The sequence below is a fragment of the Arachis stenosperma genome, chromosome 5 (assembly GCF_014773155.1).
Source record: "Arachis stenosperma cultivar V10309 chromosome 5, arast.V10309.gnm1.PFL2, whole genome shotgun sequence".
In the NCBI taxonomy this organism is placed as follows: Eukaryota; Viridiplantae; Streptophyta; class Magnoliopsida; order Fabales; family Fabaceae; genus Arachis; species Arachis stenosperma.
Genome location: NC_080381.1, coordinates 44324748 through 44332475, shown reverse-complemented (window position 1 = coordinate 44332475; position 7728 = coordinate 44324748). Strand labels below are relative to the sequence as shown.

General features: G+C 41.3%; 1 non-coding gene across 1 annotated transcript; it reads left to right on the top strand.

Moving 5' to 3' along the window:
* Nucleotides 1–2992: 2992 nt before the first annotated feature.
* LOC130983934 (small nucleolar RNA R71) lies at nt 2993–3100 on the top strand. The gene has a single exon (XR_009087901.1). It is a non-coding gene; the product is annotated as a small nucleolar RNA R71 (small nucleolar RNA).
* The last annotated feature ends 4628 nt before the right edge of the window (nt 3101–7728 follow it).

The following is a 7728-nucleotide window of genomic DNA, read 5'->3' as shown; positions in this document are numbered from 1 at the left end:
ACCCTTCTTGTGTAAGGATGTTCATCTCCTTGCATCATGGGCAAGTTGAATGCCAACCTCACATTTTTCGGACTAAAATCTAAGTATTTCCCCCGAACCATTGTAAGCCAATTCTTTGGATCCGGGTTCACACTTTGATCATGGTTCTTGGTGATCCATGCATTGGCATAGAACTCTTGAACCATTAAGATTCCGACTTGTTGAATGGGGTTGGTAAGAACTTCCCAACCTCTTCTTCGGATCTCATGTCGGATCTCCGGATATTCACCCTTTTTGAGTGAAAAAGGGACCTCGGGGATCACCTTCTTCAAGGCCACAACTTCATAGAAGTGGTCTTGATGCACCCTTGAGATGAATCTCTCCATCTCCCATGACTCGGAGGTAGAAGCTTTTGCCTTCCCTTTCCTCTTTCTAGAGGTTTCTCCGGTCTTGGATGCCATAAATGGTTATGGAAAAACAAAAAGCAATGCTTTTACCACACCAAACTTAAAAGGTTTGCTCGTCCTCGAGCAAAAGAAGAAAGAATAGAGGAGAAGAAGAAGAAATGAGGAGGAAGGGAATGGCGTTATGTTCGGCCAAAGAGGGGGAGAAGTGGTGTTTAGATTGTGTGAAAATGAAGGGGTGAAGAAGGGTTTATATAGGAGAGGGGGGCTCATGGTTCGGTCATGTATGGGTGGGTTTGGGAGGGAAAATGGTTTGAATTTGAAGGGTGAGGTAGGTGGGGTTTTATGAAGGATGGATGTGAGTGGTGAAGAGAAGATGGGATTTGATAGGTGAAGGGTTTTTGGGAAAGAGGTATTGAGGTGATTGGTGAATGGGTGAAGAAGAGAGAGAGTGGTGGGGTTGGTGGGGATCCTGTGGGGTCCACAGATCTTGAGGTGTCAAGGAAAAGTCATCCCTGCACCAAATGGCATGCAAAATTACGTTTTTAGCCAATTCTGGCGTTAAACGCCGGGCTGGTGCCCATTTCTGGCGTTTAACGCCAGGTTCTTGCCCTTTCCTGGCGTTTAACGCCAGTCTGGTGCCCCTTTCTGGCATTAAACGCCCAGAATGGTGCCAGACTGGGCGTTAAACGCCCATCTGCTAGCCTTACTGGCGTTTAAACGCCAGTAGGTTCTTCCTCCAGGGTGTGCTGTTTTTCTTCCTGTTTTTGCTTTTTCAATTGATTTTGTGACTTCTCATGATCATCAACCTACAGAAAACATAAAATAACAAAGAAAAATATATAAAATATAACATTGGGTTACCTCCCAACAAACACTTCTTTAATGTCAGTAGCTTGACAGATGGCTCTCATGGAGCCTCACATTTTCTCAGAGCAATGTTGGAACCTCCCAACACCAAACTTAGAGTTTGAATGTGGGGGTTCAACACCAAACTTAGAGTTTGGTTGTGGCCTCCCAACACCAAACTTAGAGTTTGACTGTGGGGGCTCTGTTTGACTCTGATTTGAGAGGAGCTCTTCATGCTTCCTCTCCATGGTGACAGAGGGATATCCTTGAGCCTTAAACACAAAGGATTCTTCATTCACTTGAATGATCAGTTCACCTCTATCAACATCAATCACAGCCTTAGCTGTGGCTAGGAAGGGTCTGCCAAGGATGATGGATTCATCCATGCACTTCCCAGTCTCTAGGACTATGAAATGAGCAGGGATGTAATGGTCTTCAATCTTCACCAAAACATCCTCTACAAGTCCATAAGCTTGTTTTCTTGAATTGTCTGCCATCTCTAGTGAGATTCTTGCAGCTTGCACCTCAAAGATCCCTAGCTTCTCCATTACAGAGAGAGGCATGAGGTTTACACTTGACCCTAAGTCACACAGAGCCTTCTTGAAGGTCATGGTGCCTATGGTACAAGGTATGGAGAACTTCCCAGGGTCCTGCCTCTTTTGAGGTAATTTCTGCCTAGACAAGTCATCCAATTCTTTGGTGAGCAAAGGGGGTTCATCCTCCCAAGTCTCATTTCCAAATAACTTGTCATTTAGCTTCATGATTGCTCCAAGGTATTTAGCAACTTGCTCTTCAGTGACATACTCATCCTCTTCAGAGGAAGAATACTCATCAGAGCTCATGAATGGCAGAAGCAAGTTTAGTGGAATCTCTATGGTCTCATTTTGAGCCTCAGATTCCCATGGTTCCTCATTGGGAAACTCAGTGGAGGCTAGTGCACGCCCATTGAGGTCTTCCTCAGTGGCGTTCACTTCCTCTCCTTCCTCTCCAAATTCGGCCATGTTGATGGCCTTGCACTCTCCTTTTGGATTTTCTTCTGTATTGCTTGGGAGAGTACTAGGAGGGAGTTCAGTAATTTTCTTGCTCAGCTGTCCCACTTGTGCTTCCAAATTCCTAATGGAGGACCTTGTTTCAGTCATGAAACTTTGAGTGGTTTTGATTAGATCAGAGACCATGGTTGCTAAGTCAGAGGGGTTCTGCTTAGAATTCTCTGTCTGTTGCTGAGAAGATGATGGAAGAGGCTTGCCATTGCTAAACCTGTTTCTTCCACCATTATTGTTGTTGAAACCTTGTTGAGGTCTCTGTTGATCCTTCCATGAGAAATTTGGATGATTTCTCCATGAAGAATTATAGGTGTTTCCATAGGGTTCTCCTAGGTAATTCACCTCTTCCATTGAAGGGTTCTCAGGATCATAAGCTTCTTCTTTAGGTGAAGCATCCTTAGTACTGCTTGGTGCATTTTGCATTCCAGACAGACTTTGAGAAATCAAATTGACTTGTTGAGTTAATATCTGGTTCTGAGCCAGAATGGCATTCAGAGTATCAATCTCAAGAACTCCTTTCTTCTGAATTGTCCCATTGTTCACAGGATTCCTTTCAGAAGTGTACATGAATTGGTTATTTGCAACCATTTCAATTAGTTCTTGAGCTTCTGTAGGCGTCTTCTTCAGATGAAGAGATCCTCCAGCAGAGCTATCCAAAGACATCTTGGACAGTTCAGAGAGACCATCATAGAAAATACCTATGATGCTCCATTCAGAAAGCATGTCAGAAGGATATTTTCTGATCAATTGTTTGTATCTTTCCCAAGCTTCATAGAGGGATTCTCCATCCTTCTGTCTGAAGGTTTGGACTTCCACTCTAAGCTTACTCAATTTTTGAGGTGGAAAGAACTTTGCCAAGAAGGCATTGACTAGCTTTTCCCATGAGTCCAGGCTCTCTTTAGGTTGTGAGTCCAACCATGTCCTAGCTCTGTCTCTTACAGTAAAAGGGAATAGCATTAGTCTGTAGACCTCAGGGTCAACCCCATTAGTCTTGACAGTGTCACAGATTTGCAAGAATTCAGCTAAGAACTGATGAGGATCTTCCAATGGAAGTCCATGGAACTTGCAATTCTGTTGCATCAGAGAAACTAATTGAGGCTTAAGCTCAAAGTTGTTTGCTCCAATGGCAGGGATAGAGATGCTTCTCCCATAGAAGTCGGGAGTAGGTGCAGTAAAGTCACCCAGCACCTTCCTTGCATTGTTTGCATTGTTGTTGTTTTCGGCTGCCATGTCTTCTTCTTTGAAGATTTCTGTTAGGTCCTCTACAGAGAGTTGTGCCTTAGCTTCTCTTAGCTTTCGCTTCAAGGTCCTTTCAGGTTCAGGGTCAGCTTCAACAAGAATGCCTTTGTCTTTGTTCCTGCTCATATGAAAGAGAAGAGAACAAGAAAATATGGAATCCTCTATGTCACAGTATAGAGATTCCTTGAGGTGTCAGAGGAACAGAAAAATAGAAGGAAGAGGTAGAAGAATTCAAACTTAGTGAGATAGAGTTCGAATTGTGCATTGAGGAAGAGTGGTACTCCATAAATAGAAGGATGTGAGAAGAGGGGAAGAGATTTTTCGAAAATTAAGTTAAAAAGATTTTAAAAACATTTTGAAAAATTGATTGATAATTTTTGAAAACTAAAAGTGGGAAAGAAATCAAGTGATTTTTGAAAAAGATTTTGAAAGAAAATATGATTGAAAACTGTTTTTGAAAAAGATGTGATTAAAAAGATATGTTTGAAAAATTATGCTTTTAAAAAGATATGATTGAAAAGATATGATTTTGAAAACAATTTAAAAAGATTTTATTTTAAAAATTAATGACTTGCCTAACAAGAAAAGATATGATTCAAACATTAAACCTTTCTCAACAGAAAAGGCAACATACTTGAAATGTTCAATCAAATCATTAATTGTTAGCAAGTATCTTTGAAAAAGGAAAGAAATTGATTTTGAAAAAGATTTGATTGAAAAGATATGATTTGAAAAAGATTTGATTTTGAAAAACTTTGAAAAATTGAAAAAAAAAATTGATTTGAAAACAAAATCTTCCTTCTTGTGCCATCCTGGCGTTAAACGCCCAGAATGGTGCACATTCTGGCGTTTAACGCCCAATGCACTACCTTTTTGGGCGTTAAACGCCCAACCAGGCACCCTGGCTGGCGTTTAAACGCCAGTCTGTCCTTCTTCACTGGGCGTTTTGAACGCCCAGCTTTTTCTGTGTAATTCCTCTGCTGCATGTTCTGAATCTTCAGTTCCCTGTACTATTGACTTGAAAATAGAACCAAGATCAAATAAACAATGCATGCAAGAAACCAATCTTAAAATTAGACACTAGACTCAAACAAGAAACATAAAATATTTTTGGGTTTTTATGATTTTGTAATTTTTTTGGATTTTTCAAAAATTAAGTGGAAGAAGAAAATAAAGGTATCAAAATTCTTAATGAGAATTCCAGGAATCATGCAATGTTAGTCTAAAGCTTTAGTCTAAAGGAATTAGACATGGATGGCCAAGCTTCAGCAGGACATTGCATTCAAGAGCTAAATTGATGAGAATCAATCAGCTTTGGTGATGATAAGATCATCACCTTGAAATACTAGAATTCATTCTTAAGAACTCTGAAAAATACCTAATCTAAGCAACAAGATGAACCGTCAGTTGTCCATACACGAAACAATCCCGGCAACGGCGCCAAAACTTGGTGCACGAAATTGTGATCACTACAACTTCGCACAACTAACCAGCAAGTGCACTGGGTCGTCCAAGTAATAAACCTTACGCGAGTAAGGGTCGATCCCACGGAGATTGTTGGTATGAAGCAAGCTATGGTCACCTTGTAAATCTTAGTCAGGCAGACTCAGATGGGTATAGATGATGAATAAAACATAAAGATAAAGATAGAGATACTTATGTAATTCATTGGTAGGAATTTCAGATAAGCGTATGAAGATGCTTGGTCCCTTCCGTCTTTCTGCTTTCCTACTGTCTTCATCCAATCCTTCTCACTCCTTTCCATGGCAAGCTTATGCAAGGGTTTCACCGTTGTCAGTGGCTACCTCCCATCCTCTCAGTGGAAATGTTCAACGCACCCTGTCACGGCACGGCTATCCATCTGTCGGTTCTCAATCAGGCCGGAATAGAATCCAGTTATTCTTTTGCATCTGTCACTAACGCCCCGCCTTCAGGAGTTTGAAGCACATCACAGTCATTCAATCATTGAATCCTACTCAGAATACCATAGACAAGGTTAGACCTTCCGGATTCTCTTGAATGCCGCCATCAGTTCTTGCCTATACCACGAAGACTCTGATCTCACGAAATGGCTGGCTCGGTCGTCAGGCGAGCGCTCGGTTGTCAGGCGATCAACCATGCATCGTGTATCAGGAATCCAAGAGATATTCACCCAATCTAAGGTAGAACGGAGGTGGTTGTCAGTCACACGTTCATAGGTGAGAATGATGATGAGTGTCACGGATCATCACATTCATCAAATTGAAGAACAAGTGATATCTTGGAACAAGAACAAGCGGAATTGAATAGAAGAACAATAGTAATTGCATTAATACTCGAGGTACAGCAGAGCTCCACACCTTAATCTATGGTGTGTAGAAACTCCACCGTTGAAAATACACCTTAGTATGTTTTAGTTAGTTTTTATTATATTTTTATTAAATTTTAGTTAAAATTCACTTTTCTGGACTTTACTATGAGTTTGTGTGTTTTTCTATGATTTCAGGTATTTTTTTGCTGAAATTGAGGGACCTGAGCAAAAATCTGATTCAGATGCTGAAAAGGACTGCAGATGCTGTTGGATTCTGACCTCCCTACACTCGAAGTGGATTTTCTGGAGCTACAGAAGGCCAATTAGCGCACTCTCAATTGCGTTGAAAAGTAGACATCCTGGGCTTTTCAGCAATGAATAATAGTCCATACTTTGCTCGAGATTTGATGGCCCAAATAGGCGTTCCAAGTCAGCTCAAGAATTTTGGCGTTAAACGCCGGAACTGGCACAAGAATGGGAGTTAAACGCCCAAACTGGCACAAAAGCTGGCGTTTAACTCCAAGAAAAGTCTCTACACATGAAAGCTTCAATGCTCAGCCCAAGCACACACCAAGTGGGCCCGGAAGTGGATTTTTATGTCATTTACTCATCTTTGTAAACCCTAAGCTACTAGTTCTCTACAAATAGGACCTTTTGCTATTGTATTTTTATCTTTGATCAGTCTTATGCTATCTTAGATCATGGGGCTGGCCTCACGGCCATGCCTAGACCTTGTTCTTATGTATTTTCAATGGTGGTGTTTCTACACACCATAGATTAAGGTGTGGAGTGATGAGCGGATAATTTATACGCTTTTTGGCATTGTTTTTAGTATGTTTTTAGTATCTTTTAGTTAGTTTTTAGTATATTTTTGTTAGTTTTTAATTAAAATTTACTTTTCTGGACTTTACTATGAGTTTGTGTGTTTTTCTGTGATTTCAGGTATTTTCTGACTGAAATTGAAGGTTCTGAGCAAAAATCTGATCCAGAGACTGAAAAGGACTGCAGATGCTGTTGGATTCTGACCTCCCTGCACTCAAAGTCGATTTTCTGGAGCTACAGAAGCCCAATTGGCGCGCTCTCAACGGCGTTGGAAAGTAGACATCCTGGGCTTTCCAGCAATATATGATAGTCCATACTTTGCCCAAGATTTGATGGCCCAAACCGGCGTAGCAATTCGGCCTCAGAAATTCCAGCGTTAAACGCCGGAACTGGCATAAAACTTGGAGTTAAACGCCCAAACTGGCATGAAAGTTGGCGTTTAACTCCAGAAAAGGTCTCTACACGAAATTGCTTCAGTGCTCAGCCCAAGCACACACCAAGTGGGCCCGGAAGTGGATTTTTCTGTCATTTACTCATTTCTGTAAACCTTAGGTTACCAGTTTTACTATTAATAGGATCTTTTGACATTGTATCTGTACCTTATGACCTCATGACATTTTTTTACCATTCTACGGCATGAGTCTCTAAACCCCATGGTTGGGGGTGAGGAGCTCTGCTGTGTCTTGATGGATTAATGCAATTACTACTGTTTCTCATTCAATCATGCTTGCTTCCATTCTAAGATAATACTTGTTCTTAATCCGGATGAATGTGATGATCCGTGACAATCATCATCATTCTCAACTATGAATGTGTGCTTGACAACCACCTCCGTTCTACCTTAGATTGAGTAGTTATCTCTTGGATTCTTTAATCGGAATCTTCGTGGTATAAGCTAGAACTGATGGCGGCATTCAAGAGAATCCGGAAGGTCTAAACCTTGTCTGTGGTATTCTGAGTAGGATTCAATGACTGAATGACTGTGACGTGCTTCAAACTCCTGAGGGCGGGGCGTTAGTGACAGACGCAAAAGAATCACTGGATTCTCCGGCTGAGAACCGACAGATGATAGCCGTGCCGTGACAGGGTGCGTTGAACATTT